Below are 25,517 nucleotides of genomic sequence, written 5' to 3' on the forward strand. Positions count from 1 at the left end.
TAATTAAATTATATTTAAAATATAAATATTAAATTATATATAATATATATAATATATATTATATATTATATAAATATCCCTGGATATATATACATATCCAAGGATATTTAATATAATTTATAATATAAATTATATTTAAAATAAAAATTATATTTTATATATATATCCAGGGATATATACTGCATCTGTTAGGGTATGTATTATATATTATATATTATATAATTAATTATATATAATATATAATATTATATATAATATATTTTTGCCCATTTCCTTATTGCTCTGTTTGGTTATGTTACTACTGTGTTTTGAGAGTTATTCATACATTTTAGATATGAGTCCTTTGTCATGAATGTAGTTACAGAAGTGTGGCTTTTTTACATCGTGAAGGTTACACCAATAGACTCATACATTTATTAAAGCAATAAATCCAAAAGCTGATTACATACCAGATACAATTACAGACATACCTCATTTTATTTTGCTTTGCTTTATTGTGCTTTGTAGATATTTTGCCTCTTAGAAATTGAGGGTTTGTGGCAACTCGGCTCTGAGCATGTCTTTCAGCACCATTTTTCCAGCAGCACGTGCTCACTTCGTATCGCTATCAAATCTCGCAATATTTCAGTTTTTTCATTATTACTGTATCTGTTAGGGTAATCTGCAATCAGTGATCTTTGATATTACTACTGTAATTGTTTTGGGGTGCCACAAACCACACCCATACAAGATGGCAAACTTAATCTGTCAATGTGGTGGTGTTCTGACTTCACTGATCAGTAGTCAGTCTCTGATTCTCTCCCTCTTCTCAGGTCTCCCTGTTCTAAGAGATACAACGATATTGAAATTAGGGCAATAAATAACCCTACAATGGCCTCTTAGTGCTCAACTGAAAAAGAAAGAGTTGCACACTCTCACTTTCAGTCAAGAGCTAGAAATGATTAAGCTGAGTGAGGAAGGCATGTTGAAAGCCAAGACAAGTGGAGATCAAGGTCTCTTGCACCAAACCACCAAGTTGTAAATGCAAACGGAAAACTCTTGAAGGAGAGTAAAAGTGCTATTCCATTGAGTGCACACATGATAAGAAAAAAAACAGCCTTATTACTTGCTCAGAGAGAGTTTTAGAGGTCTGGATAGAAGATCAAACGAGCCACAACCTTTCCTTAAGCCAAAGTTTAATTCAAAGCAAGGCCCTAACTCTCTTCAATCCTATGAAGGCTTAGAGAGGAGAGAAGATGCTAAAGAAAAGTTTGAAGTTAGCAAAGGTTGGTTCATGGGATTTAAGGAAAGAAGACATCTCTGTAACATAAAAGTGCAAGCTGAAACATCAAATGTAAGTAGAGGCTGCAGCAAGTTACCCAGAAGACCTAGCTAAGATCACTGATGAAAGTGGTTACACTAAATGACAGATTTCCTATGTCAATCAAACAACCTTACATTGGGAGAAGATGCTGACTTTCATAGCTAGAGAGAAGTCAATGCCTGGTTTCAAAGCTTCAAAGGACAGGCTCACTCTCTTGTTGGAGGCTAATGCAGCTGGTGACTTTAAGTTGAAACCAATGTTGATTCACTGTTCTAAAAACCCTAGGACCCTTAAGAATTATGCTAAAGCAATTCTGCCTGTGCTCTATAAATAGCATGTCAAAGACTTGATGTCAGCACTTTTGTTTACAGAAAGGTTTACTAAATATTTTAAGCCCACTGTTGAGATCTACTGCTCAGAAAAAAAAAAAAAGATTCCTTTCCAAAATACTACCACCCTGACAACGCATCTAGTCACCAAGAGCTTTGACGGATACATGCAAGGAGATTAATGCTTGCTTTATGCCATGTGACCCAACATCCATTCGGCAGCTCATAGATCACGGAGTCATTTTGGCTTATTATTTAAGAAGTCCAATTTTCAAGTCTTCATCAATAGTAATTGCTCTGATGAATCTGGGCAAAGTAAACTGAAACCTTCTGGAAAGGATTCACGATTCTAAGTGCCATTATGAATGGTCATAATTCATAGAAGGAGGTTACAATATCAACATTCGTAGGAGTTTGGAGAAAGTTGATTCCAATCCTCATGGATGAGTTTGAGGGGGTTGAGAAAGTTGATTCAAACACTGGGCGCAGTGGCTCACGCCTGTAATCCCAGCACTTTGGGAGGCCGAGGCGGGTGGATCACGAGGTCAAGAGATCGAGACCATCCTGGTCAACATGGTGAAACCCCATCTCTACTAAAAATACAAAAAATTAGCTGGGCATGGTTGCTCATGCCTGTAATCCCAGCTACTCAGGAGGCTGAGGCAGGAGAATTGCCTGAACCCAGGAGGCCGAGGTTGCGGTGAGCCGAGATCGTGCCATTGCACTCCAGCCTGGGTAATGAGAGAGAAACTCTGTCTCAAAAAAAAAAAAAAAGAAAGTTGATTCAAACCCTCATGGATGAGTTTGAGGGGGTTGCAAATAGCAACCCCAGATGCGGTGGAAATAGCAAGAAAACTAGAATTAGAAGTGGAGCCTGAATATATGACTGAATTGCTGCAAACTCATGATAAAACTTGAGTGGGTGAGTTGTTTCTTATGATGAATGAAGAAAATAATTTTTTTAAAGGTGGGGTACAGTAACTCACACCTGTAATCCCAGAACTTTGGGAGGCCAAGGCAGGTGATCACTTGAGGCCAGGAGTTCAAAACCAGACTGGCCAACAGGGCAAAATCCCATCTTTACTAAAAATACCAAAAAAAAAAAAAAAAATGAGCTGGGTGTGATGGTGTGCACCTGTAGTCCAAGCTACTGCAGAGGCTGAGGTACAAGAGTTGCTTGAACCAGGGAAGCAGAGCTTGCAGTGAGCCAAGATCATGCCACTGCACTCCAGCCTGGGTGACAGAGCAAGACTCTTGTTTTGAAAAAAGGAGGGAGGGAGTAGGAGAGGGAGTTTGTTTATTGAAATGGAATCTACCTCTGGTGAAGATGCTGTGAACATTGTTGAAATGACAACAAAGGATTCAGAATATTACATAAACTTAGCTGATAAAGTGGCAGCAGAGGTTGAGAAGCATTGACTTCAATTCTGAAAAGAAGTTCTAATGTGGGTCAAACCACATCAGCATCACTTGCTACAGATAAACTGATGCAGCCAACTTCATTGTCTGATTTTAAGAGAGTGCCACAGTCACCCCAACCTCCAGCAATCACCTCCCTCATCAGTCAGCAGCCAACAACACTGAGGCAAGACTCTCCGCCAGCAAAAAGGTTATGACTCCATGAAGGCTCAGAGGATCATTAGCATTTTTTAAGCAATAAAGCTATTTTTAATTAAAGTATGAACTGTTGTTAGACTCATGCTATTAAATACTTAAATGACTATAGTATAGAATAAACATAACTTTTATATGCTGAATAAGATAAGTCAGCCAGATTTCACAGGTAGACTGCATTTTGGCTGCTCTAGTAAAAAGATTTAGTAGAAGTTGTAACTATTACAGAATTTTAGTTTTAATAGTTGCCTTGGAATATGATTATCCATGGGGTCTATAATCTCAAATTCTAGACAAATAAGCAAGTTGCAATAAGCAAATAAGCAAGGCCACAAAACACACAATGGAGAGAAGTTTCACTGTGAACACTCTCAGGTGAGGGGAGACTGGTGACTCAGTGATTCTCCATTTCTGTCCTTGCTGGGGAACTTTCTATGGATATAGTGATATCTGTTGATACACTACATTATTAATAGGGAAAATACTAACCCACCGCTATACAATACAGAATACGAAGAAAGCAAAAAGCTTGCCTATTTTAAAATGCAATAAGTTCTATAAGGTTCTTCCTAGGAGTTAAAGTCCAACAAAAGACTAAGAGAATGAGGAGAAGGAAGGTGTCAGGATAGGTCAGGTTGAAATAGAAGGAGAAGCTACAGTTTATTGAATATCTCCTCTTGTGTCAGGCACTGTGATAGGTACTTGTCATCAGCTAACTAGGCTAATCTTCATTAGAACTTTGAGAGTTCATATTCCAAGTTTACAGGTGACAAAACAGTGTCAAAGAAACAGAACACCTTGTTCCAGATGTTACCCAGTGAGAGTGAGATGTATGGGGCTATATACCCCATTCTAAAAGTTGACTTATTGCCACTATACCAAGAATATTTCCACAAGTTTATATTCTGAAATCATATTCTTACACTGAAAAGATTTTTTTCAAAAACAAAATAGAATCACTAACTCTAAAAAGAACATCTCTTTCCAACATCTGTGTAATCATTAGGCTGGGGCATGTAGTGCTTGGCAAAAGGGGCAGGAAGAAAAGCAGCCAAAAATTTAGGAGATATTCAAATTACTCCCATTCACATATTCCTGCAGAATAAGATCACAGTTTTGTCAATATGCATAAGGTAAGTGAGAATAGAAATTTGTATTGGGGAAAAATAATATAATCTGAAGAAGTAAACTTGTACTAAACTCAAGAAATTTTAGTCTAGAGACTCACAGGCCAAAGAATGAGAAAGTCAGTTTTCATTCCTTTTTCCTATCTTATTTTATCCTACATAAGTAGGAAGATACTTACGAATGTGGTAGTGTGCAGTAAACAGTAGGTAGAATTTTGCTACTTAACATATAATTCTCTTAACACTACAGTGCACATGTGCCCCTGCATTCATTTCATACCTGCCATTTTATTTTTTAAATTCATTAAATTTCCCTCAATCTCCACATGGATATCTGGCATCTTCACACCTCACACTTGGAGCAGGCACTGTTCCGGGTGCTGCTAATGTAAAGTACTAATACACAATGCCTATTCCCAAAGAAATTAAAGTCAAGCACAGCAGTTCTAAGCCTTCTGCTTTACGGTGCCCGTGGCATATCAGTAATTTTTTACTACACCCTCTAGGCTAAAAGATATACCTAATAATTGAGTTTCTTGAGTTGTCAATTCCAAAAAACTTAATAACTATTTACATCTTTAAAACTCAACACCAGGCTGGGTGCAGTGGCCCACGTCTGTAATCCCAGCACCTTGGGAGACCAAGGAGGGCAGATCACGAGGTCAGGAGTTCAAGACCAGCCTGGTCAACATAGTAAAACCACGACGCTACTAAAAATAAAAAAATTAGCTGGGCATGGTGCCACACACCTGTAATCCCAGCTACTCGGGAGGCTAAGGCAGGAGAATTGCTTGAACCCGTGAGGCAGACGTTGTGGTGAGCCAAGATCGCGCCACTGCACTCCTGCCTGGGCAACAGAGCGAGACCCCATCTCAACAAACAAACAAAACTTCAACTCCTTTTGGTCACCACCCAACTTCACAAACCTTGAAGTCAGCTTGGAAGCTGCCATTCTCACTTCTTATTCCACATTGATTTTCACCAAGTATTTGATTCTTATCACAGCAACTTCCAAAACCAAGTTTTACAAAGATACATTATTTTAAAAAACAAAGAAAGTTAATGGTGAAACTGAATTGTCATGAGCTTGTAGTTCATTTAGCGCTTGACAGATGTCTTTGTGTGTCCATTCAAACTTTAAAATATCCTGTAGCACTCCTGTGGGTCCATCCTGGGGTGTCTGAGCACACACTTTGGTAACTCAAAGTTTAATGCAGGATTTCTCAACTTTGGCACTATTAACGTTTGGAGACAGATCACTGTTTTTGTTGTGTGGGGGAAGCTGCTCTGTGCACTGCAGGATGTTCAGCAGCATCCTTTGCCTCCATCCATTAGATGCCAGTAGCATCACCACACTCCCACTCAGTTGTGACAACCAAAAATGTCTCCAGATACTGCCAAAGGTTTCTGGAGTGCAAAATCATTCCTACGTGAGGTTTACGGGTTTCCTGGAAGAAACAGATAAATAAAACAACATTTGCCAAGGAATAGCATCAAGGCTCTGACAAAGGCAGCCATTTGGCAATGACCTCCACAATACAAACCCAGTGGTAAATTCTTTATGTATTTGACCCAGATGATCAGCTCCCCCTTCTTGAAATACTGTCTTTCCTTTGTTTCTAACAGTCCACATACTCCTTTTCTCTTAACCACTCCTACTCAATTTTTTTTTTTTTTTTGGTTGGCCTCTCTTTTTGCTCTCTAAATAGTGGAGTGTACCAGAGTTCAGACCTCAAAACTTGTGTCTTCACAGACTATGTCCACAGCCCTAGTAGGCATGTCAGCACCATAACTTTAAGTACTATCTACATGAGCAGAATGCCCAAATACGTATCTCTGTTCTGACCCTTTTCCTAAACACTGTCCCTTCAACATGTCCGCAATGACGCCTGCCTGGCATCTCACATCTGATATAGTCAGACCCTATTCATATGTTTTCATTCTTAAACATGTCCTTCACCCAGTGTTTACCCCATCAGTGAGTTCAATAATCCATGCAATTACTGAAGCCCAAAACCTAAAGAGTTACCCTGGAGGCTTTGCTTTCTTTAACCTATACCAAATCTATCGGCTCTTATCAACTCTGCCTTCAAAATATCCTTCAAAGCTGTTAATTTCTCCCCACCTCCATTCTTGTTACCTAGATCCAAGCCACCAACATCACTTAACTAAATCACCATGACAGCCTCTAGCTGACCACCCTGCTTTCACTTTGGGTCCTGCAATGCCTTCTTACAGAGCAGCCAGAAGGTTACGTATTAATGTTTTACAACATAAATAAGATCATGTTATTCTACACACTCAGATTAAAATCCAAAGATCTTACAGTGGCCTCAGGACTCTATCATCTGGCATCTTGGTGTCTTCCTGGTCTCATTTCTTGCTGCACTTCTGTTGGCCTCAAACTTGAGAGCCACTTCTCTATTCCTAAACTATGCAGAGCAAGGCCAGGACTTTCAGACATGCTGTTGCCAATACTTAGAATGCTTGTCCCTTGATGTTACTGCCGTTCACTCTCTTGCTTCTTTGAGCTCATCAAAGTCACCTCAAAATAAATTTAAGTTTTATGTTTTAAAAAATATATTCCATCTCCTCCTTAAGAATGTAGGTCCCACAAGAGCAGGAAAGTTCAGTTAGCACTTAATGTAGAATCTGGCATTTCTCAATTCACATTTTTAAGCAAATGAATAGCAGAAAATATGGATGCATGCGTGAGTAAGTAGGTCCTCATGTGTTGTCACAGAAGTACAGAGAAGCAAGGCATGTGAATCTGAACAGTGTGACAGGACAAGTTTCCTAACCAGTGATGCTGCTAAACATCCTAAAACATTCCCAGGCAATGTTTTAGCTTGGTTTTGAGAAAGGAAAAGCAGAAAGGGAAGGAGAAAACTCCAAGTAGAGGAAATGGCTTGGTGGGTGAGAGCTCAGAAGATAGAAGCAGCAGGGCTTGTTCAGGAAACTCTAGGCAGGTAAACAGAGCTGGGGTACTGGGCAGCAGTCCTCAGCCATTTTGGGTCTCCACATCATGCAAATTCACCATTCACATGTCCCTCAGAAAATCTTCCATGTCGTTTTCATGTAAAGATGTATGTCCCTCTATTTATGATGTATCAGAATCTCTTAAGGTGTGGGGGTAGAGAATTTGGAAGTAAACCTAGAGAGAAAAAATGACTTGATAAATATGCAGGGTCTGTCAAAAAATAACTTTAAAAGGTGTATGTTTATGTGTGCATGATCATGCACATAAATATTTTTATTATTATCTTGAAAGTGATGGAGGCATTTTGAACCAGTTATTACCATGGTCCGAGCATTCTCCTAATTTACTATTATTTGAAAAATGTAATATCTACATACTGCACAACATAAATTCACCATGAGCTATTTCATCATTCTCATTATTGAGATTTTAGGTTGCTGCTAATTTTGCCATTATAAAGAACAGTAATTAATATACTTCATTAATTTTTGAACATATTACACACTTAGGATAAATTTCTAGAGCTAGATTTACTCTGTGAAAGGCTATAAATATTTTAAAGCTCTGATACAAAGGCGTAACTGATCCTTGAGAAAGAAAACAGACACACATTCTCACATCAGCAGCATATAGGGCCTTTTGCCACACTCTTTTTAATATGAAGTAGTTTTAAAAAGTATTCCCAAATGTAACCGATTTATATATCATGGTACTATTTTGCATTTTCTTGATTATTAATGATGTTGAGCTTTGTTTCTGTATTTACTTTTACTTATTAATCTCCCTTTTAAAAAAGTATGTGCACATATTCTATAGAAAGAAAAATCTTAGAATTTTCCTTTATTGTAGGACTGTTGCTAACATTTAACAGTATTAATTGATTATTCAAACATTAACTTAGACATCCTATGTGCCAGAAACTGCTTTAAATGTTTTAAACATATTAGTTTATTCGATCCTCATAACAGTCATGTGAAGGAAGTTGTATTAACGTATTTATTGTAGAAACAAGGAAACTGAGGTATAGAAAAGTTGGTAATTTGATCAAGTTCCACAGCTATGAAAGGAGAGAGGCAGAGTTTGCTTCAGACATGCTCCTAACCTCCCTGTAAGAGAAGCTCTAAGAGGAAAATGAATTTAATTTTGTATAGGCCATTTTTCATAAGCCTATAGAACTCAAAATCAGTGGTTCTCCAATGGAGATGATTTTATCGCCCAGGGGTCTTCTGGCCACTTCTGAAGACATTTTGATTGTCACAAGAGAGTGGCGTGATCCTGCTACTGGCGTCTAGTGTGCAGAGGCTAAGAACGCTGCTAAACATCCTACAATGGGAAGGATAGCCCCTCAAGACAAATAATTGGCCAGGTCAAAATGTTAATAGCATCAAGGTTCAAAAACCCTGATCTAAATGGATATATCTATAGGAAGTCTGGAATTTTAAAAAGCGGTCTAGGCCAGAGAGAAAGATTTGGTATAAATAATACAGATTTACCATAAAGGATTACATTTTCATGAATCACTATGAACATATGTTGTTATCTAAAATTCCACTCACAGTCTGCTTGCCATCAAATTTATTATTAAGATTTTCAGAATTAAACAGACTTTAAAATATGAACATTTAAACACATATAATTCATTTAGAGAGGGTCCTTGTATTTCAGTCACTGTACAGAGATAGAATTCCTGTTTTTGTTCCAAAAAAATTTCTAAACAAAATTCCACATAATTAATTATTATGTTTGTAGCCACAATGCTTGCAAGCAAATAAGGTCATTGCTGAATAATACAGAACAGAATATTTTAGACAGCAGGAAATTCCAACCACAGAAAAACATGAAATTAAGGAAAGAATGTATTAGAGAAACAATTGAGCCCCACTTAGAATCATTAGCTTGTGAGCCTCTTGTGAAAGGACTAGTGCAATGTGGATAGATATGGCAAGGCATAGCTGGTGATTCAAAGAGTTTCTTCAGGAAGTTAAGAGCTACTTTTGCTATTCTAGAATCTTGGCTGGCACACGGGGCTGCCAAGGTCACGTTCTACTGGCAGGCTGCAAAGCAAAAGGCACCCATCCATGCACACTAGCAAGGGGCAAGGTGCCAACTGGAAGGCATGGCAAAGGCTATCTGTTCCAGAAAAAAACAAATGTTATAACTAGTTGTTTTTTAAAGCAGTATTAAAAAAAAAAAAAAACACGGTTCCTTGGATATTTGAAACACTTTATGCTCTTTCCAGCTGGGAAAGTTAAATGACCATCACTACAGATGCCATGTATTTAGTGGAGTGGAGTGTGTGCTTTGGAGTCAAACGCCTGGACTCCAATTCTGGCTCTCTCACTTACTGGTTGTATGATCTTAGGCACATCACATGCTTGGTGTCAATTTCTTTATATATAAAATGGGGGAAATAGTAGCATCTATCTTCTAAAATTCTGGCAAAAATCATGTAGGTTAACATGTGTAAAGTCCTTATAGTACTGTTTTACTTATGCTAAATGCTCATTAGTATTGGGTATTTTAATATACTTTGGAAACAAAAATATTACAATGTTTAAATTTCAATGTTCCTTTTCTAAATATAATAGTCTTACATCACAGACAAGAAAACTCTTCCCAAGTTCTTTGCAACTCCTTCACAAAGATTCTTTATTCATTAAAGGATGTCTTAAGTCTCCTCTTATGTCATCATAACTCGCTTTGTTTAATAGAGTACCAACATTATCTTGAAATATCATGTAAATATTTCATGGCTGTTTAAGCCCCCATATGTCTAGGCCCTGACTTCATGCAAGTATATGCTGGCCTGTCTTAGAATAAGGGCTTAACATCTAGAATATATAATTAACAAGGAATTAACATCAAGTTCCTTGTCTACTACCAAGCCTTAGCACAGTGCTTGACACATCATTGGGATTCAACAAATATTTGTTAAATCAAAGAATAAATATATTTAATAAGGTTTCTTCAACTTGATGATAACAGTGTTATATGTAAGAAAGAAGGCAGCAATTTTATACGGTGTATAAACGTTTTCCCTTTTGCCTTATTTACGTAAAAGGTACTTATTCTTCCCATTGACAATTGTTTCTTTTGTTTTATTTTAAACAAATTGGCATACAGTAAAATTGATGTTTTTGGTGCACTCATTCTAACACATTTATAGATTGAAGTGACCATAATCACGATCAACATGTAGAAGAGCCTCATCACCCCTAAAACCTCCCTTATGCTCCCCATACCCTAACCCCTGGAATGATCTGTTACCTACCACGTTTTTCTTTTTAAGTTTAAACAACAATAAAAATAATTTTGTTTTGGAATAATTTCAGATTTACAGAAAAGTTTCCAAGATAGTATGAGTTACAATAAAACTTTCACCTAGTTTTCCATAATGCTACCGTCTTACATAACCGTGAGACATTTGTTAAAACAACAAAATTAATGTGAGTATAATACTGTTTACTAAACTACGAGTTTTATTTGAGTTTCATCAGTTTTCACCAGTGTCCTTTCTGTGGCTCTAAGTTCCGTCCCAGAGTCTCAGATCGCATTGACTTGCTGTCTCCTCTGATCTGTAACAGTTTTTTATCTTTCCTTGTTTTTCATGACCTTCACACTTTTTGAATATTCCCAATCAAGTATTTTATAGAATATTCCTGAATTTGAATTTGTCTTTTTTTTTGAGACGGAGTCTTGTTTTCATCACCCAGTCTGTAGTGTAATGGCACGATCTCTCCTCACTGCAACCTCGGCCTCTGGGTTCAAGAGATTCTCCTGCTTCAGTCTCCCATTTTCATCACCCAGGCTGGAGTGTGATGGCACAATCTCCCCTCACTGCAACCTCGGTCTCTGGGTTCAAGTGATTCTCCTGCCTCAACCTCCTGAGTAGCTGGGATAACAAGCACCCGCCACCAGGCCTGGCTAATTTTTGTATTTTTAGTAGAGACAGGGTTTTGCCATGTTGGCCAGGCTGATCTCAAACTCCTGACCTGGTGATTTGCCTGCCTTGGCCTTCCAAAGTGCTGGGATTACAGGCATGAGGCAACGCACAGGCTTTGTCTGGTATTTATGACCGGACTGAGGATACAAATTTGGGGGGAAAAACAATGAGGTGAAGTGCCCTTCTCATTGCACCCACATGAGTAGAGACACATGACTTAACACTGGTGATGTTCACCTTGATGACTTGGTGCTATTGTTTGAATGTGTTCCCGTGTTCCTAAACTTCGTTTGTTGGAAACTTAATCTCCAAACTCATATGTTGAAGCCATTTGGAGGTGGGGCTTTTAGAAGGTAATTAAGACTAGGTAAAGTCATCAGGGTAGAGGCCTCATGGTAGAACTGGTGGCTTTACAAGAAGATAAAGACATGAGCAGCATGCTCTCGCCCTCTCCTCACACTGTGAAAAGCCCTCCCTAGAGGCAGCCCCTACACTTTGAACTCCCTATCCTCCTGAACTGTAAGAACTACACTTCCTTTTTTGTTTCTATAAATTACAGTCTCCAGCATTCTGTCACAGAAACAGAAAACAGAATAAGAAACTTGGTTAAAGAGGTTTCTGCCAGGTTTCTTCACTATAACTTTACAATTTTCCCTTTCCTATACTCCATGCTTGGAAGTGAGTCGCTAATTTGAAAGTGTTATTATGACTCTGCCATGGCAAGCAGAAGTCATCCATACCCCATCACGTGCAAGCCATCATGTAAAGGGTGCTTTCCATTCACTTGTAACTACACACATGAGTCAAGTATTACCATCCTGATTTCACAAGAGAATTAAGGCTCATGGCTGTTAAATAGCTGTTAGTAAGAGGTAAAAGTAAAATTCAAGTGTATGAATATCTGATTCCCAAACACACCATCTCTTCTAACTGTCCTTTCATCTACCTCAACATAAATGTCCATGAAAATGAAGCGATAAATTCCTGTCACTGTTGCTAAGCATGCAACTCACATACTTTACTGTTACTCCTTAACATACCAACATTCTTAACTAGTATGTTTATTTCACAGGGCTGTGGCTGAGCTATACAATAATTAGCAAACTGATAGACAGGACCTGTCATTAGTGGGATACCAGACAACACAGATAAACATCCTCAAGTTTGGGAAGAGGATGACTAAATGGAAAGTGAGATTCCATGGGAGAATGTAAGTGAATGCATGACCATAAAATAAATTCAGAGCGTGAATGCCAGAGAAATGTACAGAAAATAATAGCAGACAGTTGTTACAGAAAAAAAAGTACTGTAGTTCCCCTCTTTCCATACAATCAAGGCTATCAAAGAATGGGTAGCCTACTGCAAAGTCCATTAAACTTGTACAGCACAGAACAGAGCAGGTATCATGTCAGGCACAGAGGAAGATGCTGCCTGAGGTTATGAAGGACTGAAGGCAAGGCTCATTAACTGAGGCCTTAGGAAAGATGCTGGTCTACCTCTTTACTCTGTGGCTATGAAGGACTGAAGGAAATGACCATCAACTGAGTCCTTAGGAAAGATTCGGGTCTACCTCTTCACTCTGGTTATGCAGGAATGAAGGAAAGGCCCATCAATTGAGTCCTCAGGAAAGATGCTGGTCTACCTCTTCACTCTGTGGCTACAACTGAAGTGCTCAAGTTCAAAATTTGGGCATTTTCAAGAGTTGCAATGTCTGTGGTCACTAAACAGATACTCAGATATTAGCTTCATCTCTCTGAAACTTAACTATTCTCCCACATAACTTTTAGGTCAGACTGGGATGAACCAGTGATCCCCCCATATACAAAATCCAATGGCTTTCTCTGTATGTAAGGGAATTTCCAAGGACTTAGAACCTTATGGTTACTTCTGGCTTTAACTTCCTGTCTCCACTAACTTACTGTTTTTGGCTCTGCATTTTCCACCTTTATCCATGACCTGGCATTGATTCTGTTGTTGATAGAAATTAGGAAAAATAATGTTTCTGCTTTTGATCCCTATAAAAATAAATCACTCATTTGTGGCCTTTTTGTGGGCATTTACTTTTACTGTAGCATTGGAGACGCGTGCAGCACAATCGCTGTAAAATGCAATTGGATACAAGTTATTTTTTAGGTCTCCTGGCTCCTCTCCTTATTCCTTTTCCAAACCTTCTCTTCTCTGTCCCAACCCTCTTAATTCAGTTCCATTCCTCTAGAAACAACAGTAACAGATATGTTTCCTCCATTCTCCTGGCAAAGAGATTAACTCTCTCCTTCACCTGTCCCAAAATTTAGTCCTTAGTCTCTTCTGGTAGTTCCTGTTAGAAGATGTAAAAGCAGAATGGAGAAGCAAGGAGGCAATTTTTTATTTAGATTACATTTAAAATGTTTGCTTTACAATTATTCCTGTTGGTTAAATTTTTGTAGTAGACTGACAGTAAGTTTGCTCTATAGTTCAGATAATCCCAAGAGAGTTAGGAGAATGTGGAAATATGTTAGCAATGAAGACATTCTAGTAAACTAGTTTCCAGGAGAAGCCAGGAGAAAGCACACACACATATACACACAGTAGTTTGTGCATTTACTTATTTCATAACTTTTAAAGTATAACTTAAAAAATTTTTAGAATATTCTATATTCTATGAGTAGTAACTATCACTAACTTATTTAATACCCTCCCTAGTATATTCTCATGGATTTGCAGAGGCTTATGAAGGATCTTTGTTGTGCACTAGTTAATAATCTCCTATTTCTTTAAAGGATCTTTTTTTTTTTTTTTTTTTTTTTTGAGACGGAGTTTCACTCGTTACCCAGGCTGGAGTGCAATGGCGCGATCTCGGCACACCGCAACCTCCGCCTCCTGGGTTCAGGCAATTCTCCTGCCTCAGCCTCCTGAGTAGCTGGGATTACAGGCACGCGCCACCGTGCCCAGCTAATTTTTTTTTGTATTAGTAGAGACGGGGTTTCACCATGTCGACCAGGATGGTCTCGATCTCTTGACCTCGTGATCCACCCGCCTCGGCCTCCCAAAGTGCTGGGATTACAGGCTTGAGCCACCGCGCCCGGCCTCTTTAAAGGATCTTAACATTCACACATGTGTTTTCCTTAACTCAAGAGCTCTTACATATCCAGAATTTTATCAGATAAATCATTCAGGGTGGTTTAAATTTCCATATAACTAAAGGTCAAATATTAGAACTGCAGTATGTTAGCTAGACTAAGTAGCAGTATTCTTAAATATATACATAATCTTCATGTTCCTACACAGAATATGGTGAATATAACTGACGTTTCCTCACTGAACATGGGTCATCCTGAAAATTAAGTATTTTACTTTTTGTACATGTAATAATGTCCTGTTGAGGAATATATAATTATTCTCCAAATCTAAATAGTTTTTTCTTATTTTGGGTTCTCCCAAATTAAGTCACAAATTTTAGTTCGAATTTGTGGTTTAGTTAGGAGCCGATTCAGGAAAACAGCAGGCTTATAGTAGAGTAGGGAAATGAGACGGTAAAGGAAGGCAGCCAAGAAAACAGGCAGATTACCACAGTGACAACTGGAGCTCCATCTCTCCAGGGCCCTCTAGTCACCAGGGTACAACACATACTTTAGTCTTAACCAAGGGGCAAGGAAGCTGGGGTATTTACTCATCAACTCTGTCAGTCATTCATTGCAGGCTACTTCCTGGTGGCATTAATTCTCTGGCACTTTTAACCTGTCATGCACCTGGGCTGTGGTGTAGGCTTGAACTACAAAAAAAAGCTCTAAGGCAAAAAGAGATTTTTCTGACAAGAGCCAGGCCAGGGGACATAAAAATGATAGAACCCAGGGAGGTTTGGGTGGGGCACCGATAGCTTCTTCTGCTACAAGCTCCTAATAGAAACGTGAGCTCCTTTGGCTACCATTCACTCCCCTGTCTTCTCTTTGTCTTTAAGAATTTCATTGATTATTCCTCGCCTGGTGATAGGCTTCCCTCTTATTTTCTTCTGTTTTGTTTGCTAAATTCTGAGTATTTGAAGTGTAAATTTCAAAAGCTGTTGTACTTATAGAAGTAAATGCTTTTTTTGCTTAATGCCTTTATGGGCTACCCCCAGATAAACATTTGTAGATTCGATGCAAACGTCGTTTCAAAGCCATTTCGGATACTGTGTTTGTTCTAGCGTTTGTTATCAATAAAATGAGATTGGTGGATAACTGAGTTCTGGATGGATAAACAATTAATAAAGAAATGAAAGTATGTAGATATAATAGAGATCATGATTGAGAGAGATTACAATGTTCATCACAAATTTTAATCTTACGACATCCTCACCAAAATTATAGATGTAAATATATCAGGTCCATGGCAATAATGGGCTTCCTCCGTAGTCTATTTTGGGAAATTTCTTGGAAAGGCTCTAGTGTTATTAACTTAAAATATTTCATGTTATAAATAATAATAAGAACATCGACAATAATATTATATCAATTTGGGGGTGATTTAAAAATTGTATGACATCTGAATAAAAATGATGGATTGACCAAATGCATTTATTTATACTCCCTTCAGAAATGCCATAAAATGACAGTAAAAGAATTAAAATGCTATAAACCTACAACAAAAAAGAAGGAAGAGATGACAAGAAAGAGCAAGAGAGTTCAGTGAATTTCTGAAGATGGAAAGTGAGCTGAATAATGATTTACAGCCACATTGAAAGAAGAAAGCACAACCAAAAGTAACTGCAGTGGGTGAGCAACAAGCAGCCTCATGCCAGAGAAGCCCTAACAGGTTCACAACTTGCAGGCAAAGGCACAGAGGAAGACGAGTGGTCAAGCGCAAGGTCAAAAGCGCAGGGATTGGTTTAAAGTCTGATTGCAGCTTACTTAAATCACCATGACCTTTCCCCCACAGCCAAGACATTTCTCCCCTTCTCTAGGTCCTTGCCCAGTCTCTGTATTCACCACCCTTCTTTTCACTAGAAGAACTGTTATTCCCTGGACAAACAAAACTTAGATGAGGCCAAAGCTCTAGTGGAAACACAGGACACAAGAGCTACAAAGTGGTGGACTGAGTGCAGTTCCACAGAGCACACCCACCCATCTACTTCCCCACCCATTCTGGCAGCCAAGAATTCTCTCTCTCTCTCTCTCTCTCTCTCTCTTTTGAGACAAGGTCTTATTCTGTTACCCAGACTGAAGTGCAGTGGCATAATCACAGCTCACTACAGCCTTGACCTCTAAGGCTCAGGTAATCCTCCTGCCTCAGCCTCCCAAGTAACAGGAACTACAGGCATGCACCACCATGCCTGGCTAATTTTGGTTGTTGTTTTGTAGAAACAAGGTCACACTGTTTTGCCCAGGCTGGTGTCAAGTGCCCCTCCTGCCTCAGGCTTCCAAAGGGCTAGCATTACAACTGTGAGCCATCATGTCTGCACTTGCAAGGAATCTTTCTATCCACATAAACACAAACACACATGTGCCCACTGAAAGGGCTGCTAAATGCCCAAGCAGTCTATACCAGAACCCCTCTATGCTACAATTGCCACACAAATGATGAGCTTCCAAAGATTAAATGCTTGCTTTTAAATATGAAAGCTCCCAACATGCAGGAGAGATCAAAACAAACATGAAAGTAGGAGAGCAGAGAAAAAGTATAAAGTGCACATAGAAAATTTAAAGTGTGGTTAACTATAATTAATAACCTCTATCAAATAGAGGAAATTACCTAGTACACTAAAATAAAGAACTGTGCACTTTGATGAAAAGCTTAAAAAATTTTTTGAACTCTTTGAAATTAAAAACTCAGTAAATTAAAATGTCACTAAATATTCTTGAAGACAAAGTGAACTAAATCTACCTGAAAGAAAATAAAAACAACTGGACTCTAATCAGAAAGTCTAACGTTGAACTAGTAGGAACTGCAGAAAAATAAGAGTAGAGAACACAAAGGAGAATAAATTATATTAAAGAAAGAAAAATAATTTGAGTAAAAATGTAAGTATTGAAAACATAAGCCTCCAAAGTGAAAGAGGCCATAGAATTACCGAGAAAATGAATAGGGTAAGATATACTGTTGTACAATTTTAGAATCACAGAGATAAAGAGAAGATTTTTAAAAACTTCCAAAGGTGTTAGGGAAGCCACATGCAAAAGAAAGAGAATCAAATTGGGACTGGAACTCACAATAATTTTCCACAAGTGTTCTATGCCCAGTCACACAAATCTATCATTGAAAAGGATAGAAAAATGACATTTTCAGGCATGTAAAAACTCAACAAATATAAGCTATTGTAAAATAATCTTCAGAAAATTAAAACAAAAAGAAAACCAACAAAGAAGCCACAAGAATCCAAGACAGAGAGGATTACACAAGAGAACAGCAAAGGAGCAGACCCAGGATGAGTAGGGAACCTGGAACAACAAGTTCCGAATAGAGACAAAGGGCCTGAAACTCCAGGATGAAATAGAGTCGACATGTTGCAGGAGTGGAAAGTATTTTTTTATAAGCACATGGTAGAGACATCAAAGTATACCACACCAGATAAAAAGGGGGGTAAGAATTTGCAATGAACTCCAGAAAATAAGGCTAAGTTGAACTTGAAAAGTGACATGGTTATAATACGTGACTTGGTTCAGCAGTGAACATTTGACTAGTCAAATAAATACTATTGATCTGATTAAACTACTGGAAAGAGTAAAGAAGAAAAGTACACATATTTGTTTGTGTGTAAACACACAAGCACACTCCTGTTTACGTACACATATGCATACAGGGGAACCTCCTCATCTCACAGGCTGAGAAAATGCATACTGCTTAAAATGTATAAACAAGTATTTTTCTATATGAATACATTATTTAGAAATATTAAAGTGAAAAAAACGAAGAAAGCAAGAACGGTTGAAGGTAGTTGCTACTGTGGAGTGAAAAGGAGGACTGGGGAGAGGCAAGGCAGAAAACTGCTATTTTCATTAAAAGACATTTTCCTTTTTAAACTAAATGCATGACTTACTTTGATTTAAAACAAAAACTGTATAGGATCAATATATAGCATTTCCATAATTTTACTTGTTCACTCATAGAGAACCCAAAATTCAAATTGGTGTTTCATGCCTGAACAGCTCTCACGATAGTCAATATTTAGAGTAAAGAGGAATAAACAAGATGTTTATGATGTTCTAAGAAAACTGTATAATTTAACAAGAAAGTACAAATTAATTTTTGGAAATGGTATATTTTAAATGAATAATTAAACCACTTCTCTTCCCACCTCTGTATCCAGAAATAATCAAATACATTAATCTTGTTTTAGAAACATATTTTAAGGAGAGTTCATAATCTTACTGTAGGCAACAGTGTTCCTGCACAGCCAAAATGTGATGCCTCAGTATGGAAATATATTAATTCTTTGTGTTTTGTTTGGTTTGGTTTCGTTGTTTTTTGTTTTTTGAGAGGAGTCTCTATCAACGAGGCTGAAGTACAGTGGTGCGATCTCACTTGATTGAAATCTCCACCTCCCAGGTTCAAGCAATTCTCCTGCTTCAGCCTCCCAAGCAGCTGTGACTACAGGCGCATGCCACCACATCCGGCTAATTTTTTTGTTTTTAGTAGAGATGGGGTTTCACCATTTTGGCCAGTCTGGTCTTAAACTCCTGACCTCAGGTGATCCACCTGCCTTGGCCTCCCAAAATGCTGGGATTATAGGCATAAGCCACCATGCCCAGTCTTCTAATTATTTAAATATAAAATGAAAGCTTTGAACCAAAAAATGTATTTGACAATTTTTTTCAGAATAACCAAATTTTGACAAAACATAAAAGAGTTCATTTTTCATCACACATCAACTTCTTAAACATTTCCTTTACTTGTTTGTATTGAAATTGAGTTCAATAGAACTCGGAGAGCAGAACTGTGGTTCTGGGAGGTTAAAGGTATTGAGTTTTGCTTACACAAGCATATTAGAGGCAGAATTACGTCGTATCGTCAATGAGTCAGGGGGTAAAAGTATGAAGGGAACAGAGGATTTTTTTTCTTTCCATTTTATTATTTATAGGAAACCCAGTACTTTGTCTATTAAAGACTGTCAAGGACCAACATATAGGTCATGCGTTAACTTGATTTTCTTTAATCATAGGGGAAAATGACTTTTTATGTTTTTATAAGGTTTTCAAAACTTAAAGTTTTTTTCAAGAGTCCATTTCTCATTTGGTTCTTAATTACATACATATTAGCACATCACAGGAAAGAATTTAAAGAAATTCAATTAAGATAAATCATTCAACAATTTCCTGCAGTTTATGTCAAGTGGTTTAAATTCTTATTTTCTTAACTAAAAGAGTAATTTGAGTGTAACCACGTTCCTTAATACAGCACACTTATATGATGTTTATAGTTTAGTAGTCCACACTTGCTTTCCAAATCATTCAAAATCCACACATATCTCAACAATTTAAAAACCAGCTAAGAGAATTATTCTTCCTGAGGTTTCTGAACACTAATTACTATTAATAATAATTATTATAATAAATGAATGAACTAAGACTAATGTAAGTATATTTCAAAGCAGGAGAGAAAAGAGAAAAACTGGTGAGTTATTCTTATTACCATGCATTGAGTCAAATAGACAATGTTGAAAGTGAATAAAGCAAAAGTATTATTTAAAGACAGAGAGGTTGTCACTAGAAGCATAAGAGTAAAAAACTGTTAAAATGGCTAATATGGGAGGCAAGACTGGAGTACTGAAACGAATTGGGCTAAAGTTGAAGTGAAAAAGAGGATAATTTCTTTTCACTATAATCCTTTATATACTGATTGGTTTTTTGAAACTATGTACCTATATTTAAATTCTCATACTTTTATAAGTGTTACATATATGTATTTATATACACATACATATATAAATATATGTTTTATATATATAATTAAGCATTCAAAACTTTTACAAACATGAAGTACATCAGAAGACTGTGACACTGGGGGAAATCCCTCAGAAAGCTGGATGGAGCCAGATGGTGAGTTCACAATGCATGACCAATAGCCTATTTCTGAACTTTGAATAAAATAAAAAGTTAATGAATGTAAAATAAGAAAATTCAGACCCTTTCAGAGACTTCCTAACAAGAGTTTCTTTTTTTTCTAGAAGATTTTGCAGTAGTTAAAAAAACCTCCCTGCCAGCTCATTAAATGGAAAGCCAGTATAACTCATTTGTTAGAGTCAGAGCTACGGAGCATTAAAAGCAGCTTCAGCAAGGGCATATTTTTTTGTTCAATACCATTGAACATTCTTTCTATTCTGAAGCAGTCATGGGTTGGTTAACTTCGCATCATCAAATGTCCCTCAACTCTGGGGACAGCTTCCATAAAACATTAACAACATTGTTTTCAGATAGAATATACATTATTTAATAATTGTTCCACTCTTTTTTAAAAACAGGATCTTACTCTGTTGCCGAGGCAGAAGTGGAATGGCATGATCCTGGTTCCCTGCAGCCTGGACCTCCCCAGTCCTCCCACCTCAGCTTCCCATCTGCCATGATACCTAGCTTATTTTTTTAATTTTTATTTTTGTAGAGACTCCACTTGAACTTGAGTTGAAGTGATCCTCCTGCCTCACCCCCGCAAGTTGCTAGGATTATAGAAGAGAACCTGCCGACCTATAATTATTCCATTCTTAAAGCACTAAATACGTATTTTTAAAAAACAATTAGAGGATAAAATAAATCCAGTTTTTATAGATAAGTAATGTGACAAGTGGAGAAAAATCTGGATTTTAAGATTCATTTTAAAAGAGTGAATGTCATGAAAAATCATGAACCACATCAGATCAATGAAAACCAATAAAGATTTAAAAAACTGGTGAATCCAATGAGTTCAAAACTCTTTTCTCAACAAGGTATGAATGCATTTTCTTTATTCTAAAAACAACTAAAAAAATGATTGAGAAAAAAACAAGTCTATATATGAAATAAACTACATAATGTATAAAACCATAAATACACAAAATGCACACAATCATCAGTTTTCTTTTCTGTTATGTTGAAGTGATTATGGGAAGCTTTTCAAAGTCTTTTAACAAACAAACCCTAGGGACTAATCCACCAACTTCCTCAATCTGCTTTGGCGTCTAATTTAGAAATCTATACAAGCATTCATGTCACTACCACACTAAGTGTTGAATGAAAACTTAACTTGGAATCAACTAAAGTAAAATCTCTATCCTTATTCTAGTCTGGACAATAAATCCCCATTTTTATTGGCTGGTTTCCTACCATGTTTGATTTGTTTGTATGCCCATCTCTTTATTTACTTTTATGTCCTATGCCAACTGACGACCTTAGGAAGTTGAGGAAGGAAAAGAAGGGGGAAGGAGATGAGAGGCAGCTTTCCTTGGATGGTTATCTGTATGACATTTGACCATTTTTCAAAAGATTTCTTTTTCTTCTCTGGTTATTTTCTGTCTCCTATTTTTAATTTTCTTCTTGGCTACAGAAATTTTCCACTCATTGTTATTTTATTTAGCTGTTTGAGGCTTTCTCACATTGAATCATATAAGAAAAAAAGGTTTCATACCCAAACAAACGTTTGGGAATAAAGAGATTCACATGACGGAAGGATAAGGACATCAAGCAAGAAAACAGAAATATTAATACAAATAGCTCAGAACTCTGATGGCCAAAATAGCTATTCTACCTCATGTTTGTACTTATGTGGTTCCTTTGTAAATAGGTATAATTCCAAAGATGCACACCATAGACTAGGCAGGAAATTGCTAAGGTTAGAAAGAAGAGTGGAGACGGAAAGGTATCACCTTCTAATAATACTTCATATGCTAAAACATGATAAACTATATTCCATATGAAGTCCCATGCTCATTGATTCCTATCTCCTTGTGTATCTCTATCACTATTATAAAACTCATTGCTATTAACACTGTTAGAAAAAAATTGTAAATTAGTAAATTTAATCACTTTTAGAAATGATTTCCTAGAATGAAATTCCTATTAAAAGGAATGATTCTAATATATAATTATGACTTTGCTAAGTAATGTTTAATGCTTTATTAAAGACTCATGAAAAGCAATTAAAGGGCAAAGAAGAAAAGAAGAAGAAACATTAATTATAAAGGTGATATATCAAAATTTTAACTAAAGGATCTGACAGTCCATGTGGTCAGAAAACACAGATAATTCATTCAATTTCCTTCACTGGGCTAATGAATATATCATTTTACCTTAATATTTTTTTGGTTTTCACTTATATAAAATATTATTTGTCCTAATATGCTATATTAGTATTTCTCGTTTCTTCTTACCAGCTCCAAAATCTATTTTCTGAAAAATAAGCAAATTAATTTGACCTACATTTTTTTAAGAAAATACTTCATGGAAACAATCTTTTACAGAAGACAGTTTCCATGAACTTTAAACACGCTAGTAGGTTTGGAACTGGAAAAAATAATAATAAATTTTTTCATTATTTAGATACCACATGAATATATTAATACAAGAAAATCATAGGTTGATTCCTTAAAATTTTAAATTTAAGTTTGATCAAACATCTTCTGTAACAATTACTTACCAAAAATAACTACCAAATTCTGTGTAATATGCCAGACTCTGAATTATAATTCTTAGAATGACTTTTGTATTGTGAATGCTAATTTAGAGAAAACCAAAAGAGGGATTTTTTTTCAGTATTATGACAAATCTAACAACTTCCTCATTTAGCCACAACGTATCTTTCACTGACTTTCAAATCTAATTCTGAGACATTACCCAGAGACCCTCAGTAATTTTCTCAACATTTAAAAGTTTTTTCCATCATTAACTTACTTAATACACATAGTCCTTATAGCAAAAGCAGAGGGAGGCAACTGTGAAAAACAGAAGGGAAAATTGAGATCACTCACCTTTAAATACAATTATGCAAAAGACATGAAAGTTTCACTCTTCAACAAATTTTTGTCCCAAATTAGTATCATGTAGCATTTCAAAACATAAAAGTATAACATTAGAGCCACTATCACTCCCCAGTCCTTTCTCTTAGTGTTATTCCATTTTTTTTTCTTAATTATAGTCCAAGAAACAGGCCCTAACTAAGGATCATGTGGAAATGATCTTTCACTATTATAAATCCATGTGAATTTCTACTTAATAACCTCAAGAACTCTTTTTTACCCATTATTCTTGTAAAAGCTCACCTTTTTCTGTACTAAATCATTTTATATTGCTGAATTTTATTGTTATAATCTCTAGAATGTAGACTGCTACTCTTCATTCTGGCTTACCTTTCTTTCAAAGACATTGTCTCTGAATTTCTTATTGACTAGACAGAACATTTTTTAAAGCTCAACCTAAGACCCCCTTGCCTTTGAATTAGTTACTATGCTCCATGCTCCTATCTGACCCTATCTATCCTTTTCTCTCAGGCTGTACTTCAGGATACTGTTAAGATCTAGTTGAGTTTTTTCTTTTTAAGTTATGTAGGCTATCCTAAGCCATAGATCCTTTGTACTACAAATAGAACTGGTGCAGTTAATTGAAGGTTTCCTGCTGCTGTATATAGTCAGCTACTGAGGTAGTTTAAAATTTCAGTCAGTTCTTATAACATCCAGCCAAAGGCAACTTTAATTTCCTCTGACACCCTTATGAGATGAGCTTTGATAACATGTTTTGGTGACACATTGACAAGAACTAGATGCTCCCAGCTTTTGCATCTATTGTATTACAGCTACTAGAGTCTGGATCTTCAGATGTAGATACAAAGTAGTAATAAAGGCACAATGTCAGCTGAAATATCTACAACAAAAGTTTCCACTGCTCATAAAATACTACCCCTTTAATATTTTACTATGTTAAACAGCAGTGCTTTCCTTGTGTATATATATTTTTCCACATATATACCTATCTGTAATATATATACATATCTGTAACATGTATGTGTATATATGCATATTTCTGTAATATATATGTGTGTGATAGATATATTTCTAAATTACTAAGTTTTATTTCAAAATCTTCTACTTAAAATCTTTTACATAGGTAGTGGCCATTAATTTCTAATGGCTTACTTTTCAGGGTTTACAGTATTCTTCCTTTTGGCACTGGGGGTGGTCAGTGGGTGGATTTATATATCAGTTTAACAGGAAGATGATTTAAGGCACAAGAATTCTTAAATAATAACAACTTACAAATATTGCTATACAATTCCAATAAAACAGTATACATTAAAAGCTCATGTGATAATCCATTATATAAACTTATTAAATTATTTCAAAACTGCTATGTGAAAGTTTTCTATAAAGATTGTTGACTTCTTGAAGGAAATGATTATTTATGTACCCCCTAAAAAGTACTTAAAGCAATGACTTTACTCAAGTACAGAATAACTCATGAGTAGCAGGTAAAAAGACAAAATGGTAAGCCACAAGACATTATGTCTTTGATGGTGAGAGAATGTGGATTGCAGTAGAGGCAAGACTAACAGAAAGAACTTAGAGTCAAGTAAGCCAGAAACGTATGCAGAAAATAAGTGAAACGTATAAAAACTAGGGACAGTAATTTCTCAAAGTCAGGTAGAACCAAGGCCAAAGGATCTAAGTTCCAGGGAAGAGATATACAGCATCCTACCCTGTTCTGAAAGACTAGACTTAGTTTATAGGCAACAGTCCTATACTTAAAGAGAGGTCCCATTTCATCAAGCCATTAATATATTCTATGTTTTGGTAGCATTTCTAATTTTAAATGACAAAATAAAATATATATGAAAAACTAGGAAGTAGAAACATATAAAAACAGTAGCTTTAAAAAAAGCAAAGCAATGCGGTTTATAAAAATATGGATTGAGCAAAACTGTTTAGAATGAACATTAATATCCATATGAACTACAGGAAAGTATAGTTTAATGAAAGAATTATATTTATTTTCAAAATTACTCAAACAGTAATTTTAAAGATTTATCTTGTATGATAACCAAGATCATTAAGAAATTTCAAGTAGAAAACGACAAAAAATACACAGCCTTTGGTATTTTTAGATACTTTAAAATATTTAACCCAATTAGAATATTTTCATCAGTTACTATTTTTTTTTTAAGTCTCTGATATTATTTGTTCTAGTGTTATATCTGGTCTCTATCCAAGTCATTAAATGTTTTTTCAGCTGTCAACACATTTGCTCCAAAATTAAATTCATCAAATAATTAGTAATTATTTTCCTGCAAAAGCAACTGAGGAAGCACATTA

At 36.4% G+C, this 25,517-nt stretch overlaps 1 protein-coding gene across 26 annotated transcripts in view; it reads right to left on the bottom strand.

The window, feature by feature from the left end:
- The window catches only part of HDAC9 (histone deacetylase 9), a 919,102-nt gene that overhangs the window by 445,879 nt on the left and 447,706 nt on the right, over positions 1-25,517 (bottom strand). Inside the window, exons 1-2 of one of the 26 annotated variants that reach the window (XM_021674169.2) lie at positions 6,700-6,985; positions 5,300-5,821 (exon numbers count right to left, since the gene is read on the bottom strand). The exons of the other annotated variants lie outside the window; for them this stretch is intronic. The gene's annotated coding sequence lies outside the window, so the exon portion shown is untranslated. Of the gene's footprint in view, positions 1-5,299; positions 5,822-6,699; positions 6,986-25,517 lie in introns of those variants that run through there. 26 annotated transcript variants of the gene reach the window in all.

Source organism: Aotus nancymaae, unplaced genomic scaffold (assembly GCF_030222135.1).
Source record: "Aotus nancymaae isolate 86718 unplaced genomic scaffold, 86718_ANA_hifiasm-v0.15.2.pri h1tg000025l, whole genome shotgun sequence".
Classification (NCBI taxonomy): Eukaryota; Metazoa; Chordata; class Mammalia; order Primates; family Aotidae; genus Aotus; species Aotus nancymaae.